This window comes from Megascapheus bottae, unplaced genomic scaffold (genome assembly GCF_031878675.1).
Source record: "Megascapheus bottae isolate mThoBot1 unplaced genomic scaffold, mThoBot2.hap1 HAP1_SCAFFOLD_139, whole genome shotgun sequence".
Lineage (NCBI taxonomy): Eukaryota > Metazoa > Chordata > Mammalia > Rodentia > Geomyidae > Megascapheus > Megascapheus bottae.
The window spans coordinates 253,461-274,158 of NW_028327705.1; the positions used below are offsets into that span (position 1 = coordinate 253,461).

The 20,698-nt window shown below is 38.6% G+C and overlaps 1 pseudogene; it reads left to right on the top strand.

The window, feature by feature from the left end:
• The first annotated feature begins 19,373 nt into the window (after nt 1-19,373).
• Nucleotides 19,374-20,421, top strand: LOC150039484 (mitochondrial carrier homolog 2 pseudogene; annotated as a pseudogene).
• Nucleotides 20,422-20,698: the final 277 nt, after the last annotated feature.

The window sequence follows — 20,698 nt, forward strand, 5'->3', positions numbered from 1 at the left end:
GCACCACTTCTGGATTTTCCTATGTATGTGGCAACAAGGAATCAAACCTGGGTCTTTGTGCATGCTAGGCAAGCACTCTACCACTAGGTCAAACTCCTGGTCCCCCTTTTTCCTTATAGGCCAAAAGTCACTTTGTAAATTGACCAATTTTTTATCATCAAGTTCTTTGAATAGGTTCATTAGAGTATGCCACAGAATTGGATTCCATAATGAGCTTCAATTTAATGTGTTCTGATACAATAGGAATGTCATGGGATCACTTACAGGGGAGAAGGAGTGATAAGCTCACTTAGACAAGAGACTAGATTTAGGAAAATAAGGTATGGATATAGAAATGGCAATGAGCAGATGAAGAACTTTGTTGGAAAAGGAAAGTCACAGTGGACAATTATGAGAAAATATCAATTCACTGTCTAGAACAGCATCTTTTTTAAGAAATATAATAAATCACTCTCTCAGAAATGATGCTTAAAATTGCGAGAGCTATTATTAATGGAGAGTCTGATCTGAAACACAATCCTAAAGGTGCATGGTCACGAGGCCGTTCCTCCCTGGTCTTGTCAGAGAAAGTGACACAGTAGGAACCACCTTGCCACTAGGGAAGTGAAAACCATCTAAGGAAATATTGTTCATTCTCAAAGTTTTAGATGCAGTGCAAATTTGATAAAGAAGTAAACTTCACTTCAAAGAATGCCCCATCTGGGCAAGTAGGGAAAAAAGGCATCTTTAATGAGCGTTACAAATAGTAGATTAAGTCACAAAAGAGGAAAACTGATTGCCAAATAAGAGAAGAAATAGTTCTTGAAAACACTTGCTGTTGAGGTGAAAACAATTGGAATGAGCTGCTGATAGGTTACTTAAATGAGGCAGATAAGAATAGGGTGATTGTGGTTCTTAATGTACAGTTATTTCTTTTTTCTTTCTTCCCCTTCTGGTTAATCTCATGTAGTTACTGTATCTGGCTTTGTTACTGTATCTGGCTTTGTTACCTGGTATTTTATATATACATTTATTTGTATATTTGGGAGGGGTGCGTGGTGAGAAACGGGACAAACATGAGAAGGGTTATCAATGTGCAAGAAGTAATGTACCCATTACCTGACAAGTGTAACTATAATCCCCTATACATTACCCTGACAATAAAATAAAAATAAAAGAATATGCACTTTGAATTTGCTCTTTTTTATTATTTTTTTACATTTTATTTTTAGCCTTTATGTGTTGGTTCACTTGTATCAAATAAATTAATCACAGAAATGTTTCCATGTCTTCCTCTGAGATGATATTCAGTATATATTCAATTGATGAAAATCTGGGTCATTAAAGTAATTCCTGAAGGGAGAAATAAAAGTATTTTGCTCAGGGTTACTTTGAACACTTGAGGATAAACTTTTGTTATGTCTAATTTAAGAATAGACTTCTTTCTTTTACTATCATTTATCTGACTTCAGTAGATGACTGGTGAAAATATGGTTTTCTCAGCAGGCCATGACTCTCAGTCTATTGCAGCAGAAGAGCAAGAGAGTTGTGAGGGCAGGGAACATAAACAGCCTTTGGTATGTTCATAATTTACATTCTGTCTTCTCCTACAAGTGTATTTTATTTATTCAATAATATAACCAAAGGAATTTCTTTACCTCACAGACTACTCTAAACAATCAATAGTTCAAAATAACAAGTGCTCTATAATTATTTTACTAAGTATGAATATTGAGACATTATTGCATCTGAAGGAGATGACTAACAAGGAAGGGTTTATAATATTACAACACAAACAAATTTTTTTTGCCAGTCCTGGTCTTGAGCTCAGGGCCTGAGCACTGTCCTTGGACTTTCTCAAGGCTAGAGCTCTACCACTTTAGCCTCAGCACCACTTCTGGCCTTTTCTCTATATATGTGGTACCGAGGAATCGAACCCCGGTCTTTGTGCATGCTAGGCAAGCACTCTACCACTAGGACAAACTCCCGGCTCAGAATTTTTTACTTTAATGAATGGAATTAGAAAATATAACTAAAAATTTATAGATGGATTTAATGATAACTTAGCATATGTTGATATTGGGTAATCTGCCGTGATTATACACATATGAATGACGTAGAGATTACCAAGTTGAAGAAAACCATTAGCCAATGCATCCTACAGGAACTTAGGGCTTGGTTTTTTTTATAGCACATTAAAAATTGTTATGTGTTAGACACTGAATCCATTTCCTTTTCTGAATAATTACCTTTGGAGAGATAGACAGGAAACAGACAGGATGAATATTTACATGAGAGAGAAGGAATCTGTCAGCAAAGAATTTTCATCTCTAGAATCCCTTCCAGTGAAGATGTTAAAAAGGATTTCATTTTCTTGCTTGCGGAAATTGAAGCCATTAGGAAGAAAATTCTATATTCAGACAATGGGTTCCCTAATATGACATTGTATCAGACAAATGAATATCTAGGATACATTATCCAGGGAGACAGAGCAGAGAATGCCTAGGTTCATCATTTTATCCTTACAGTCATATATTGAGCAGTTGATAGTGAGATACTCATTATCCTGGCATCTACATTGTTACAATGAATAAGAAAGGAATGATGGCAGAAAGACAAGACACATTTTTCACATTTAAGAAATAGCTTCTTACCAGATACAGAGGCTGGGAATTGGAAGGTCCAGGTTCAAAGCCAACCCCCACAACAGTCTGGGAGACTCCTGGTCAACAATAAGTAGCCAAAAAGGAGGCAGGCAGTGTACCTCATGGGGTAGAGTCCCCGAGTGGTCTAGAAAGCTGAACAAGAGTAAGAGGGGCCCTCAGTGTAAAGGTTGGAACCAGCTGAATCTGAAAACCAAAGAAACAAAAACTGTCCTATTGCTTTCATTCTTAAAACTTATTATAACTTTTCCTCCTAGGGAAGAGTTGTATATTGTGATAAAACTTTCAGTATTTAAATGTAATGTAAAGAACAAAATTTCCATTGAGCTCTCTGTGATTTACTGCTTTCTTCTCACTGAAAGCTTTTCCTTAATATATAGGTTCTGTACTTCTGCCTTTGTGTATCTAGGACAATACTCTTCTTTTTTCTTTTGATGTTAATCCTGAGTTGTGATCTCAGGGCCCCTGCCCTGAGGGTATTTTTTTTTGCTCCAGACTAGCAGTCTCCCACTTGAGCCAGGCTCTATTTCTGGATTTTTAGTGGTTCATTGGAGAAAGAGTCTCACAGACTTTGCTGCCTAAGCTATTTCAAAGTGCGATTCTTTGACCTCAGCCTCCTGAGTAGTTAGGATTACAGTTGTGAGACATTAGAGCTCAGCCGACATTACCTTTTGTTTTGCTTAATTCAGTATTAGGATCTCTCTTTATTATACAAATATCATCTTTTGAGATGTAAGCTATTCTTCTCCTGGAAAGTGTTTTTATATTTAATTCTATCCCAGTGAAAATAGTAGTACTTTTAAAATTATGTATTTGATACCCTATCCTCCAAAGCTCATGGGATATGCACGATTGCTGTCTATGTTCTTGAGTTAGTTGCTTGCTGAAATACTCCCACCAGCCATAGTTCTGTGCATCTGCTGGGTTTTTCTATAGTCACACGCTTGAATGACATGATCAATGACCTGACGACAACCACAGCAGCAACAACAGTTGTTTCACATGCAAATCAGAAAGAAATAGCCACTGCAAATAACAGGGTCCTTTTTAATGAACGGTAGCATTTACCCTTAATATTGAAAAAGTAATTAAATCATAGCTAGTATTCATACTTAAAATAGTATCTTTTTATCTTTATCTTATATATTTGATTCTTGATTTTTCCTCTAACCTTACATGAAATGAGTTCATTTCAGAAGGATCTTTAGTGCAAATATAAAAAGATGAATATTTACCATATTTGTATATTCGATATATGGCATTAGAAGTATTTTCAGAAACACATACACATTTTGAAATACTGTTACTTACTTTATAGACCACAGACCAAATCAATGGAACAGGTGGCACTAATGTCTTCTCTAAGTCGTCTGAATCAGTCCCAGAAGAGTCTGCATTGCCTCATTATGAGCATTTCTCCATGCAAAGTAAACAACACAGAATGGAAGGTGAAGGTAGGGCCACTGAATACCTGTAAGGTCCTTTTTTAACCAGTCCTGGGACTTGAACCCCAGCTTGGGTACTGTCTCTGAGCTTCTTTTGCTCAAGGCTAGGACTCTACTACTTGAGCCCCAGCCCCATTACTCTTTTTCTGAGATGAGACCATTATGGAACTTCCTGCCTTGACTGGCCTTTAACCAAAATCCTCAGAACTCAGATAGCTTAGAATACAGTTGTTGTGAGTCACCGGCACCTGGCTTCTAAGGTCTTTTAGATTACTTACACTAGCATTGCTTATCACTGTTATATAATACCAATGTGTTATTATTGCATTAGTGTCACAAATATGCCTCCGGTTAAAGTAGAATGAGGGCTACACACTTTGCCATAGAGAGATGATTCCCACTGCATCGCTCTCAGTGGAAAATTCCTCCTGTGTCTTTCTACTGTTCTTCTCCTCTATGCTCTCCCATTCTCACAGAGGGTCACACCTACAATACTACAGAACTTTAGGTACCTTTCACTTTCACCCCAACTTAGGAGACCCTAGTCAGCTCTGTAAATGCTAATCCCATATTTAGTGCCTACCAGATCTTTTCAAGCCTTGGTTCAAAAGCCAGCTACTGTTTCTCATTGCTACAGATTTCTCTAGATTTCTCATGTACCTTCCCATATCCATACAGGAGTATTCTTGCAGTAGAGCATTTAGTTTTCTTTTGATTTTTTAGGTGTTACTGATGCCTGATGAACTACACATGATATGAAATTTACAGTTTATTTTTCCACTATTGTATTCCATATATGTTTATTCATGGCCACTAAAGGAGCGAATAAACATCACTCACAAAATCTCTTCATGTTCCTTTATGTGACTTTATTGGGAGCTTTCCAAAAGCCAGGCAGGGTGACATGTATTTGTTTTGTTTTGTTTTTTGGCCAGTCCTGGGCTTGAGCTCAGGGCCTGAGCACTGTCCTTGGACTTTCTCAAGGCTAGAGCTCTACCACTTGAGCCTCAGCACCACTTCCAGCTTTTTTCTATGTATGTGGTATCGAGGAATTGAACCTGGGTCTTCATGCATGCAAGGCAAACACTCTACCACTAGGCCAAACTCCTGGCCCCGGCAACATGTATTTGTAATCCCAGTGCATCTCTGGCTAAGACTGGATTTAAAGTTTCAGACCAGCTGGAACTACATAGTGAGGCCCTGTGTCAAAACAAGTGGGGAGGAGGTGAGTGGCAGAAAGGAAAGATAAAAGTAAGGAAATTTCCAAAAGTTATGTAAATTATCATTGCCATTAGCTATTAACATCAACATTACTGGTTTCCTTTTCTCTGTTTTTACAAGTACACTGTAATGTGACATTGGTTGTGAGTTTTAGCATTTTAGCTGGTCCCTGCCCTGCTGCATATCCAAGTCCTTTCATTGCATCACAGACGCATGCTGATGGTTGCTATCCTGCCAGGGCCAATTCTATTTGTGTATCATCTCTGGTGAATTGTCTTTCCACAGCTCATCCTGAAGAGTTCAGATCACCGTTACTCTAACAGCTTTCATTTTCGAGAGGATACATTTTTGGCTTTATTTTTTAAGCTCTTAATATGATCACTGTGTGTGTGTGTGTGTGTGTGTGTGTGTGTGTGTGTGTGTGTGTGTACACGTGTGTATGCACATGTGCAGAAAGTCTGGAAGTCTGAGGCTCAAATGCTTGGCATTTTGCTTTTGGTTGGTTCTGTACCACTCGAGTCTAGGCTCAACCCTCTGGGGGTTTGCTAACTAACTGAAGATAAGGGCCTCCTGTATTTATTTACTTGCCCACCCTGATCCTGTGAGCCTCCTGAGTATCTAGGATTATAGGGTTGAGCTACAGCATCCAGATCTATCAGCATATGATTTCTTTCTTTTATTAAGTTCTCCCAAATGCAGAATAAAATGTATCAGTTGGGACTACTGAGAAAACTACAGAGTAATCACGGTGGTTAATACATGATTAGTTATGTCCATCAACCTTCTGTATGATTTCTGTAATGTACAACTTGATTTCTTGAGCCCTATTTTTGGAAGCAAGTCACTTTCAGATAAAGTTGGTTCTTTCTGTCTTGGTTTCATAAATTGTTAAGATGTTTCAGGACAAGATTTATTGAGGGTTAATTCTGCCCTGTTGAAGCAAGGCCTTTCTGATGTCCTCTGTTCTATAAAGACATCAGTTCCTGGCAGTGTGTGAACAATAGGTAATTTTCTGTCATCTCTTCATGTGTTTTATTCCTCAATGCCAGGCCCCTTTCTGAACACACGTGATCCACTGCTCTGCTACATATGCAAGGGGGTCCTGTGTAGCTCTCCTGAATTCCCCTTGTTCCTCTCTGAACTCTCCAGTGCGCTGTCACATGACACTCATCCTCCTGGCTTCCATCAGCCTGTTTTCCTCACCGTTGGATCTTGGGAACCTGGAGTATGCACCACCTAGCTCTCTTCTTTCTGTGCCTTGGTCTGTACCCCTCTCACAGAAGGGCCTGGGCACTGGGAATATTTTCTTCACTGTCTCTCAAGGACACCCCTCTGCAATAGTTTAGCAGTGCATTCACTGACTCCATTCTCTCAAATATGTTGTCTTCAAAGTGCTTTAGTGTGGTTTGCTTGAATATTTTTGGATTGGCTTCAGGCAGAAGCATAGCTCAACACAGTTTACTCCATCTTAGGTAGAAACAGACTGCCATGAAGCATCAATAACTATTGTAGATTGGATAAATATCAGCTCATAGTCTCTCTTCCTGTCTCCTTTTTAGTGTTTAATTATCAGGGTAGCTATTTTCTTCTGGAAAGTACTCCTGTGCCTAATAAATTCCTAGAACAAGGAGAAAATGCATCTAGTTAATCGACAGTGGTCATTTTTCTGCCTTTCCACTGCCCTAGGCTCTAAGCTAACCCAGAACAGGATGTAACCTGCAGAGCTTTGTACAGTGGTTTCATATGGGGTAGAGTGTCCAGAGTGCGAATGAGAGATTATGGGTACATCTGGTCCTTTATGTGCCCAAAGAACTTTTTCTGTTTTCTTTCAGGTCAGCTATTTCAGACCCAGGATGCAATTCACTCATATAAAATATCTTCACAACTTAAAAAAAGATAGCGTAAAATACATATAAGAATATGTTTGGAAAATGTATTGAAATGCCAGGAAAAGGAGCGAGCAGAAAGCAAAGTATTATCACAGTTACAGTGTGAAGAAGAACAGGAAAGAGAATTTTGTCATTGGAGGTATGTATCTAGTTGTGTGGAAACATTTGAGCTCCATTTAAATACATACAGAAAAGAACTTTTGCTGTGACTGACTTCCCTCTCACTTTCTTCAGGGTTTGGTTTTGTGGTGCTTGATATTTTTTGATGAGTTATTTACCATTGATACATGAAGTAATTAAAGGAATATTTTTATTGCCAGTCCTGGGGCTTGAATTCAGAGCCTGGACACTGTCCTTGGGCTTTTTCCTCAAGGCTACCCTCTACCTCTCAAGCGACGGTACCACTTCTGGCTTTTCTATGTATATGGCACTGAGGAATCAAACCCAGGTGTTCATGCATGCTAGGCAAGCACTCTACCACTAGGCCAAACTCCCTGCTCCAGGAATATTTCCTGAACCTCAATTTTAGTGATGTAAACAAAGTAGAGCAGACATCTCAGTATATTGCAAAAACTTTTTTTCCAGTCCTGTAGCTTGAATTCGGCCTGGACATTGTCACTGAACTTTCTCAAGGCTAGCACTCAGCACCACTTCCAACATTTTTTCTGTGCATTTGGAACTGTGAAATCAAACCCAAGATTTCTTCCATGCTAGGCCACTTCCATACTCTACCTCTAGGCCACACTCCCAGGCTGCAAACTCTTTTTGAACCTTAATTTTTTAAATTAAAACTGATGCTGATGAAGAATATTCTTCATATAAGTAATTTTATATATTTCTAATTATTTACTTTCAATAAATGTTATGTGTAGCAAATATGTCTACCTGTGTAAAATATGAGTAGATAAAGACTTTGATCAATATTTCAAAAATACTCATAGAATGTTTCTATTCTTTCACAATTCCTTACAATATACAATTGTCATTTCTACTCAGTAAAATGTTTTTAAAAATTATATATTTATTTTTCTACAGCTGGTTCTGGGGATTAAATCCAGTGCTTCAACTGTGTTAGATTCTTCTGTTTCTCTGAGGCTGACAGGAGCAGTCACTTATTCTCACTCAACAACAATGAAAGAAAAAGTTGATTAGAAAGTAGTTCTTTGGGGTGGGCGGGAGTGTGACTTAGTGGTAGAGTACTTGTCTAGCATGCAGGAAGCCCTAGGTTTGATTCCTCGGTGCCATATATATAGAAAAACCAGAAGTGGTGCTGTTGCTTGAGAGGTAGAGGGCTAGCCTTGAGGAAAAAGCCCAAGGACAGTGCCCAGGCCCTGAGTTCAAGCCCCAGGACTGGCAAAAAAAGAATTCTTTAATTTTTTATCTACTATCCCTATTATATATGCATATCTAAAATTAATCTATGCTAGAAAAGTTAGTTTTATTTTAGTAACTATTGTATTATTTAAGTTTATCATTCAAGTTGTTCCTAGTATTCATACTGATATTAATCAGTGACACTGTTACATAAAGGAAACATGGAAGTGTGGTTGCAGATATTAGAAAACTTAGCTTGGCTTGGGGTTCTGGTACTGGGTAGATACATGTTGTGTGAAAATATCTTAAGGGGCTACCTTACACTGCAAGTCATTCTTTGAATCATTGGAAAGATTGTATAAAGATAAAACTTTTTTGTAGAAAATGTATGCACATTTGTGCACATTAACCTTCAAACTTATTAGCTACATTGTGTTACCTAGTTTAGTTGAGAGAACAGTAGGATTATATAAAAATGTCTTTCATCTCTTATGAAAAATATTAGAGTTTCATTTTCATATTTTATGCTAGTAAAAGTAGCTTCCTAAGTAACAGAATTATCTTTAATTGTTCCTTTTCTACTGTGGTAGCTTTTGGAAGAGATTTAAGTGACATACTACATAAGGCTAGAAAGGAAGGGATCATAAAAGTTTTATTATGGTAACATGTGAAGAGATATCGGCCAATGAGCTTTACATTTTCTAACAAAAGAAATTTTACAACTGTATTCATGTCTTAAGACTAGATGACAAGAAGACAAATGCACATTGCTCATCTCAACAAAACAAGGAAAGACAAGATAATAAAGAAGGCAATCAGCAACCTTGTGCATGTGATATGGAATTAGAGACTTTACGAAATGCCTTGATTCAGGTAAATAAATCTGCTACAGACATCCAATTGCTATGTTTATTTCATTTATTTCATTGCCAATATTATTTTTTGTATCCCTTTGGTTTAGTATATTCAGCAGGCACCTGCACAAGGAACTGCATAATTAGGCAATTTCATCACTGCAAAACCATCAGAAGGATGCACTTCCACACACTTAACACACCTGCTTCATCAGTAGACTTGCTATCCTGTGGGTCCACCTTTGTATGCCTGGCCTGTGTTTGACCAAAGCTCTGTATGTGATTTGTTATTGTTTCACTTAGGCAGGACACAGTGTGTCTCCTTCTAGAAATAATGATATTTAAAACAAATAATTGGGACTAATTCTTAACATCTAACATATGTTTAGTATATATTATCCCTTCCTTCTTTCCTTCCTTCTTTCTTTTTTTCTTTCTTTCCTTTTTCATCCTCTGCTCCCCTGTCCTTACTTTCCCTCCTTTCTTTTTTCTTCTTCTTCCCTTCCTTTTCCCTTCTTTTTTTTTGCACTACTTCTGGCTTTCTTCTATGTATGTGGTACCGAGGAATCGAACCTAGGTCTTTGTGGATGCTAGGCAACCACTCTACCACTAGGCCAAACTCCTGGCCCCTCCCCTCTTTTTTTGAGCAACTGAAATTGAATTTAGAGTTCGAATTTGTTGGACAAGTACTCCACTGCTTCAGTCACATTACCAATCCTTTCTTTTGTTTTTTGCGTGATTGTCCTGAGGCTTGAACTCAAAGCCTATTCACTGTCCCTGATCTTTTTGCTCAAATCTAGCACTTTATCACTGAGCCACAGCTCCATCTCTGGTGAGGTGTGTGTGTGTGTGTGTGTGTGTGTGTGTGTGTGTGTGTGTGTAATTGGAGAGAAATATCTCACAGACTTCTATGCTATGGCTGGCTTTGAACTATAATCTTCAGGTTTCATCTACATGAATTGCTAAGATTGCAGGACGATCCACCGGTGCCTAGCTGCCAGTCCTTTATGTGATTTAGTTGCTTTTCTCTTGGTATCCATTTTGCACAGAGATGGCCACAGACTATGGTCCTTCTTATCCTTGCCTATCATGTACTGGGATCTCGAGTACATTCCAACATGCCTGGCTTGCTGGGTGATAAGGGAGACTCATCACATTCCCTCCTATACCTCCTTCCAAAGTCTACCTCTTACATACCTAGTGTGAGCTCCTGTGGCAGACCCTCGTGTTCTATGTTCTTTCTTTCTTTTTTATTTTATTATCAGGGTGATGTATAGAGAGGTTGTGGTTAGATTTGTAAGGTAGTGAGTACATTACCTCTTGAACATTTTCCCTCTTCCCATGTTTTTCTCCCACTTCCCATACCTGCACCACATCCCAAGTTGTAAAGTTCATTTGCAACGTATTTTCTTGTGAATATTCCTTTTACACTGCTTCATCCTTTGGCCTTTGTCTCAGCATCTTGCTTTTCCCCTTTCCTTCCCTGATTCAAATAAATAAATAAATATATGTATAATACATCAGGTACCAAAGTCAGATACAGCAACAACAGGTGATAAACAATAAGGGAAAAAAGAAAAAATAGAACAATAAAAATAAAAAAGCAGAGTAAAGAAACAGCTTCACATAATACATTAAAGGCATCGACCACAAGGACATATCTCTTTTTTCCATATCCTGGAGTTCATTTCACGTAGACTTATATTTCCCTCCTTCAGTGTATATGTTCTAAAGGAAGGAGTAGAAGGCATATTGATTTTAATCACTGGAATAAATATTAATATAGGTATTTTAATGTTAAAGCTTTGAAAGTATAATTACACTAGTCAAATATTTTGTGAGGTGATTATGTTTCACAGTAGAATCTCATCTCTGACCGTATTAAAGAATTATTTTTGATTGTTGTCAACATTTTGTCATAGGAGAAATTAAAGTCTATGTAAAGTATATTGGATAAAGGACCTTAAATTGTCAGATGCGCAGGTTAATACTTGTAATTTCTGTTAGAAAGCAGAGATGAATAAATCACAGCCTGGTAAAAATCAGGAAGCCCCAATCCCAGGAAATAACTGGGGCCTGGTGAAGCTTTCCTTTAATGTAAGCAACACAGGAAATATCAGTAGGAATATCATGGCCCGAGCCGTGCCCCCCCCTAAAAAAACAAAATAGCTTAAAAGTAGAGATGTGGCTCAAATGGTTGAGCAATTACCTAGCAATCAAGAGGCTTTGAATTTGAGCCACATTACAAGCAACAAAATGGTGAATTAAAATAAGCACTGTTTCAAATTTAAGATCTGCTCCTCCCAGTTATAGTATGACACCAAAAAATTAAGAAAATGTATTTCTAGCTTTCAGAGTAACAAAAAGAAATCAAGAGGGAACTTTCCAAACTAGCAAAAGACAGAAGACTAGAAACTGAAATCTCATCAAATTGTCTTTGCCTGCCCAAGGAGATACAAATGGAGCAACAAAAACTGAATTCTGAGGTATTCCCTTTAGTCATTTCCAAATATTGTATGATTGTGCAGATGGACACATTTTAAGAACCAGCTCTGTGTGTTATGGAATTGCATGTGTGTATGCAATTGTTGGTCTCATCACATGAGGTATAGTGCAACAATGACAGGATGACATTCCCAGTGGCCTCAGCCAAACAAGAGGTTTTTGGGGGGGAAGGGGGAGGGGGAGAGCCATCCAGGGTTCCCTTGCCCAGCAAGTCACAGGCTATGTTCAAAATACCGCTATTGCCAAAATCCAAAGACAGCCAGGCACAAGTGGCTCATGGCTGAAATCTTAGCTACTCAGAAGACTGAGATTTGAGGATCGTTGAGGATCGTTGAGGATCGTAGTTTAACGTCAGCCTGACAGAAAAGTCCCCATTAGACTCATCTCTAATTAATGACTCAAAACTAGAAATGGAGTTGTGGCTCAAAGTGTAGAGAGCAAAAGAGCTCAGAGACAGTGCTCAGGCCCCAAGTTCAAAGCTCAAAAAAAAATCCAAAGAGAAAAGAGAAATTTGTAAATATTTTCCAAGAAGAAAATGGGTATTTTATCTTTTGTATCAAAACTCTTGAAATCAACCACTTGTATTCTAAGTTTTGATGTGTGGATGTGGACATTAGTTTCTTCCTTCACTTGTAGATAAGAGAACAGGGAGCTGGGATGAAGCCCTACTGTAAAAGTCATTTCCTTCCTTTGAGAAGAGCCAGCCTCTACCTCACATAACCTCCTATTTCAGTCAGAGAGCTTTTGGGAAGTGATGTGTCACAACAAACCCTCAAGCTGAGTCCCTTCCACAAAACCTCATTCTCATCCCCGACTCCATATTCATTTGGTTCAGTATTTCAAGATAACTTGTAAAGAAATGATTTATGAATTTCCCCTGAATTGCAAATATATCACATTAATTTTTCTCTCATTTTACACCTAGAATAAAAGGCCTGAAATGTTAAGCATACGTAAAATCTATAAGTAGTTGATAAAATATCTACATTATGCTATTGGATTTCTTTTTAAAAGAATATTTATGTTAGCTGGGCTCAGTGGCTCACACCTGTAATCCTACTCAGGAGGCTGAGATCTGAGGATCGCAGTTTAAACTCAGCCTGGGAATTAAGACCATGAGACTATTATCTCCAATTAACCACCAGAAAACCGGATATACCACTGTGGTTCAAGGGGTAGGGCAGTAGTCTTGAGCTGAAGAGCTCAGGGACAGAGCCCAGGTCCAGAGGTAGGAGAGTAGCCTTGAGCCAAAGAGCTCAGGGACAACACCCAGGCCTAGAGTTCAAGTCCCACAACTGACAAAAAACATACTTTTACTGAACAGTTGTCATTATTAAGGAATTGTTACTAATGGAATTGTTTATTCTCAAAAAATTGACATACCAAGGTTTTTAAGCAATAACTCTTAAGCAGTTATATATCAAAACCACATAAGGTAGTATAGGGTACCTATACTGTAACTATACTAAGGTAGCTTTTTAAATAAATGCACATGGTTTTCTCACAGTAGTAAATAGAGAGCTTGTTTCCTTTACTAGATATTACCATATCATCTCACCTATAGAAAGAACTGCCAAAAAAAAGGACTGCCTCTCCATTTTCTGCTAGGTCCCATTTTACTTTGCACCTTTGCATCTGAGTGCTTGCTAAAGTTGCCCGTCATGAGCCCTGTCTTAGAATGAATTGCTTTGAGGGGAATCTTGACTTTAGAGTAGAGTTCAGCATTTCAGGTGCATGGCTTTCCCCTGCCTCTGATTGTCAGCTCCATTACTTGCCGTCCAATGGAGAAGTGCCATTGTGCTTTCTGCTGCATGATCATGACCCCCTGAATAGCACTGAGAACAAGACATCTATCTCTTGCTTCCTGTGCCTAAAACCACTGCTGCCTATGGCACCTGTAGATACTTGCTTTAGCCATGGGGATTGATTCTGAAACCTTGTGCTCTCCACTTTCTGTCACTGTTACTGCTGTGAAGAAGGATTGGTCTCCTGAAGACTTCTCCCACCCACATGCCACTTCCTAAAGGATGGCATGTTATCAGAATATAAAATGTGATCATATGCAAATGCAGACAGTTCTCTGTGCTACTGGCCCTTTCTGGATGTTTCCTAGCTTAACATTTCCAAAGCCAGTGAATTCTATACTGTTCTGATTTTCATGGCACCAATGGAGAATTGAAGACACAGGCATTACCTTGCATGATAACACATACTAATCAGCTGAGGAGGGTGGTTCAGAGGCAGGCACTGTGCAAACTATGAACATGCTACCACTCACACTCTGAGATGCAGAGCCCATTTATTACAGAATAACATGCTATTCCATCCCAAGCGTAGCCTAGTTCTGCATATTTGTATATGTGAAAGTTTCATATTCTACACAATGTGTTAGTGCTTTAAATTCCAAATATAAATGTTTTCCACAAACACTTCCCCATTTTGCCAATTAGAATGTCTGATAAAAAAACAAACCTTAAAAATAATGTTTGAGCAAGAAGTAAAAGGAGAATCTCTTAAAGGAGGAGGACTGGGATCATGTAGAGAGTAATAGGAGAAGCTAATAGAAGATATGATTAACATAAAATATGTGCAAGAAACCCATTGTTCTAATACACACTCAAAACTTTTTTAGACTACAAAAGTTCTAGAACAGGGTCATAATTATGTCTGTACAAGGCTAGCCAGTATAATTGTAGGCTCTGTGGACCATGTGAATTCCTTGAAACTGCCTTAGCGAAGTACACAGTATGAGCCCTAAAGTGGACCAGAACAGCATGGGGATGAAGGGGTCTCACAATGCTTGAAACATGCCAGCACAAAAACAGTTGGTGTACAAAAGTGTACCAGAATGTTGCTAAAATGTTTCTTATCTCTTTTAGTTGCAAGAAGGAAAGGAGGAAGGATGCACAGAAGCTGTACCAAAGGCAAAGGAAATGGAAGATGAAATGCAAAAGTATAAATTGAAGCAGCATAAATTACATACATCTGTGTGAAGCTAAGGAACCTGCATTCTGAGTTCCTAAAATGCATATCCAGGGGTTTGGGAAGTAGTTCAGTGGTTGGGAAGATGGTTGGCTGAATGGGGGCTTTTATAGGATCCACAACAAACAAGAAGAGAACCATGATATGTGTATAACATCTCAAGTTAATCCTAATTTTGCACATTTTATATGAAACAAAAGTATGATTACTAAAATCTTTTGAGGCATTTCAGAATTTCTATAATCATTTATTTAGAACCTTGTTTAAAATTATATGAAACATTTAAAACTGGATACGTGGAAATAATTATTTTAAAACCTGCCTTGTAGGCTTGTACTTCAAAATTTCCTATTGAAAGCTACCATAGAAAAGAAAACAAAGAAAATTGAAAGACTTCAACAAAAGCTGAAAAGACAAAGGGCAAAACTGGCAAGCTCTCCTTTGGTGAGTCTCTTCCCAAAGTCTACCACACTAAAGAGGAAGACTTCTTTTTCCATTGTCAGAGTAAGGAATGTTTAAGTCAATTTGACAAAGGTTATTGATGGCCGTATTTCTTTTCTCATTGGTTGTGGGGCTTGAACTCTGGGCCTGGCCACCGTCCATATCCAGCTCAAAGCTACAGCTCTACCCTTGCAGCCATAGTGCCAATTCCGTTTTTTTACTGGTTAATTGAAGATAAGAGTCTCACAGGACTTTTTCCAGGGCTGGCTCTGAACCTTGTTCCTAAGATCTTAGCCTCCTGAGTAGCTAGGATTACAGGCATGAGCCACTGGTGCAGTATTTCTTGTATTCACATTGGTGCTTCATCCTCTTTACAGCTGTTGTGTTGACTTGATGGCACTTGAATTCAAAAACGTTGATGAAGTTTGTAATAAGATGCCAAGGAAACTAGATCATTGTAAATGAAACTTTTATGCTCACTTAATTTTATCAATGGTTAAATTTTGCCATCTAGAAATTAGTGTAATATCAGTATCAGAGAGTATTTTTAAATTAAAAAAATAAATTTATTGTAAAGATGATGTACAGATGAGTTACAGTTACATCAATCAGGTGATGAATACATTTGTTTTTGAATAGTGTTACTCTCTCCTTCATTTTCTCACAAGTTGTTCCCTCCAGATCTCCTGACCCTCCCCGTAGTTTAGTACATTTACAACATACAGTTTTTGATATTACAAGAAATTTAAGTAAAAAACAAACTTGTACTAGAGTCCTGAGTTTGTCTTTATAATCTAATATTTCAGTGATGTTTTGCAGAGGAATCATTTGTAATCTGAATTCCTCATGAAGAATGCATGGTATGTCCCTAGGGAACACATTTCCCTCTAGAATGTTTTTCTCTCTGGCATCTGAAAAGAAAACCTAGCTGAGCATGATGCTACATACCTACATGAACTCAGCCCATTGGAGCCAAAGTGAGGGCAGCTTCTGTAGGTGGCTGTGGGTGCATAGGGAATTAACATTTCCCTATCTCAAAACAAACTGGGCATGCTCATAATCATGTTCATAATCTCATGTCTAAAATCTCAGCTACTTAGCATTGTTTAAGCATTGTTGCTTAAAAAGTATTCCCAGGTTTTATTCTTTGTTGTTGTTTTCGTTTCCTTTTTTTGTCTGTTGATTTATCTGTCTTTGTGGGGGTAAAGGAGAACATAAAGATAGGGAACAAAGAGTAAACAAATGTAGCAGTGGTACTCAGTTGATTGTATGTTCAAAATGAGTTGTACAACTTGTGGGTGGGAACGGGAAGGAGCGACATTGTCCAAGAAGAAATGTACTCATTACCTGACTTATGTAATGCCAAGCATTCTGTACTTCCCCTTTCTAATAACAATTAAAACTGAATATTAAAAACTAAAACATGAAGAAACTATTTCACTTGGTTCATCAAACTTTCCAGGTCTTTCTTAAACAGCTCATCTCAGTAGAAATTTTTGAATCATTCAAGATGCCGATGTGTGGAGATAACTGAAAGCTACATAAGAATTTAGCAGAGAAAGTGTCTCCCGTCACCCATGCTTGCTCCTGTAATGATCAAGAACACAAGATGGCATGGGGAGGACTCGATGCGAGTAGTGAGGTAGTTGTCTCCAGGAACTGATTCTGGATATAGTAGCTGTTTGCATGCAGTTCCATTATACACGTAGACATTTGTGATGACTGATCTCTCTGAAGGCTGAAGAAACACTGAAACATATGAATTAGTGCCATTTAAGTGGCATACTTTGATACACAGGACAGGAAAATACACTGATAAAAGGTTCTCCAAACCAGGCACTGATGGCTCACTCCTGTAATCCTAGCTACTCGATCAAGGTTCAAAGCCAGCCCTGGCACAAAAGTCTGTGAGATTCTTATCTCCAACTAACCACTAGAAAGCTGGAAGTGCGCCATAGCCTTGAGCTGAAGAGCTCAGGGACACCGCCCAAGCCCAGAGTTCACGTCCCATGACCAACAAAAAAGAAAGAAGAAAGGAAAAAAGAATAAAAAGTGTCCTCCATGAAAGAGACTGCCAGGTTACATCAGATACATCAGGTTCTTAGAGAAGTGTATTAAGGAATTGAAAGTTATAAAACGTGTAGTTCTACTAGTCATGTTCAAAAATAATAAGGGATTTGTTTTTGGTAATTCCCAAAGATGTGAAGTAGACATGTGGCCTAGGTTTATTAGCCACTTTGATCTCTTCTAAGATTCAAAAGTTCAATCTGAGATCTATCCAGCTGTATCCCTAACTCCTCCAGAGGTGCTCATGTCAGAGCCCATGAGCCAGGGATTCTGGGTGAATTTATTTCACAGGCACTGGGTTAACATGGAAAAACCAATCAAGAATAGGCTCTAGATATCCAACCCTGCAAATAATGCGGTTGAATATATGTCTGAAAGAGGCTTTAGAACAAGACCATGGCAAAAATAGGTCTCTAGAAAACTGCTCACCAAACAGAATAGGGGCAAGTCCTATAAAAAAGTCAGGGATTGTGGGTGAAAGCCAGACAAAGAATGATATTCAGCATCTTCAGGAAGTTTGTCCTCCTACACACGAGACCAGAAAATCACTGCTCACAGCAACATGAGTTAGAATGAACAAGCAACATGTGACACCATCTACAGAAGGGACCTCGGCATGTAAAGGATTTTGTAGGTTTGTCTACAAGTACAATGGCAGGAACAAATACCATAGAAGTATAAATGATCTCCTTAAATAGGTAAGGGCTGGAAATGTACATGAGGGAAATGAGTTTAGCCATGAAAGGCTATGGAAACCGGAAGGGGTGGGACCAAATGTCAGAGATTGCTGCAAGTTCAATAGGAGTGGCCAGATGCACAAGGGAAAGGTGTGGCCACTGTTTGTAAGTGGAAGTGATGAGCAAAGCCAGACGATTCCTCTGCTTGGGATGGCTTTCCAAGCATGCTCCTCAGAACTCAGCCTCCTGATTGTCTGGGCTTACAGAAGTGAGCCATTGAAATCATTGTTACAGTAGCTGTTTTCATGAAGTTCTGGGCTTTGCATAGCCAATGCTGTAATGCTTAAATATGTATTTTAATTTGATTTAGAGCCAAGGGCATGTTCAAAAGGGTTCAGAAAATTTAATAGAAAATCAGATTGAATGCAGGCTTAAAATGTTGGAATCTCAAGTTTCTCAACTAAAACAAGGACAAGAGATGCACAAAATAGAGATTCAACATTCCAAGGAGTTCTGTGTAGAGAGAATAACCCATAGAGAGACTCAACAATATGAACTCAGCAAGTAAGTAATAAAATGAGAATGACAGAACATAATCCAAGGTCAGTGACTGTGTCTCTAGAGAAATGGTTGATGAGATTAGTAGGCTATGAGACATAAGTACTATGACTTTGGAATATAATTGTTAGTAAATTAACTTGTAAAATGTTACTCAAAAATGGGTACTATTATTTTCTTTATATGGATTTTCCCACTTAACTCTCTTATATGATGAATTTATTCTCTTAAATTATCTGCTACATATTCAATGTTAGTAATTAAGAAAGATACGTTGTTGTAAAATTCCTTTGCAGATTTGATATAAATAGAAATGCTGAATACAACTGGGGTTTTTTTGCAAGATTCTACCCTAATTATTTCTCATGGGGATGTAACAGAAAAATACTATTAACTCCAAGGTGACAGACACTAGGGTTAGTCTTCTAAACTAAGACTGGACTTGGTCAATTCAGCGGCTGCATTTTTGTGTGTGGCCACTTGAGGGAGGCTGGAAATAAAATGCCTTTAGTGTCGCTCATCTGGGTGGGATATGTGCCTCTTCTTCCAACAATAGGACAAAATATTTTTGGGCAGCAAGTACGTCAGCTTCCTGGTCTCTTTTGTTATGCTCAGCACATTGGAAGCATCAACAGGAAGCATGGCTTGTTCACAGGCTTAACTCCAAGACTGTGTTCAGGAGCCCTTGGAACTGTGGTCCGTAGACACAGGAACTGGAAGTTTCCATAGAGAAGCCTCATGTTCCTTTGACCAAGTTATCAAAGAGACAACTCGAGAGATGATGGTTCATTGTGCTGCTACCCTCATTACACATCCCCTCCACGTGATCACTCTGAGATGTATGATACAATCCATTGGCAGAGAATTCAAATACTGTGGACTTTGTGACTCCATAATAACTATCTTTCGGGAAGAGGGCTTGCTGGGATTCTTTTCGGGTCTCATTCCTCACTGCCTAGGTGACATCATTTCTCTGTGGTTCTGTAACTCCCTGGCCTACCTCGTGAACACCTATGCACTGGACAGTGGGGTTTCTACCATGAATGAAATGAAAAGTGATTCCCAAGCTGTCACAGCATTCTTTGCCGTATGTTGACCTATCCCTTTATGCTTGTATCTAATCTTATGGCTGTCAACAACTGCAGGCTTGCTGGTGGATCCCCTCCTTCCTCCCCACTGTATACTTCCTGGATAGATTGCTGGTACATGCTGCAAAAACAGGGAAATATGAGCCAAGGAAATAGCTTGTTTTTCTGGAAGGTCTCCTGTGGGAACTATTATTATTATGACCTGAGAATGTTAATTTGAAGATGTGAGTCAGGGACAGTGACATTTCTATAGTCCCAGATGCACAGAATTATGGGAGAGAATGTTGATTTCTATACAGTGTGGCATGCTTTTTAAATAATCATTTAATCTTGGGAAAATGGAAAAAATGCCTTTGGTGTTTCTCTACTGCACTGAAAGGAGAAATGAAGAAGGGGTTAAAATATTTCCTTGTTCAGTGTGAAAGCAAGTGGAAGACAGAAGGGGCAAGTCCTGTCAGGCCTCATTGAAGATAGATAAAAGGAAGAAACTGCTCAAGAGCTTTTAAAATGATTTCTGATCCTGCATTCAGCTCTTATTCGTCCCAGAGGTTGTGACTGAATTATAATTCAGTGACAAATGCTTGTTTCCGCTCATAGTATATAGATAGATGATGAGACTGAATGTTTTCTAGTTCTTGGGAATATTATCTAGAAACTTTTAAGTTGATTTGCTAAAAGGAAATTGTTCCTTAGGCGTTCTTTATTGACTAACGAAATGCTGGTATTTGTCCTTGGCAAACTTCACAGGACTGTGGACAGCATGAAGGAGGCCATTGAAGGAATTTCCTTGGTGACTGCCCACACTCAGTCTCTTGCCCATACTCCTGTCACAAGGCCTAGCAGCGAGGGCTCTTTTATGGAAAACTTTCCACATGATGCAGAATGGAAGGGAAGTTTCCCTCCTCGAGAAAACCATGTGACTTCTTCCTCAAATGCATACAGTTCAGTTGAGAGCCTGGACCAGTACCTGAGCAGGGTCAGTTGCATTTCAATATGTTCCACTGGCTTGCAGTAT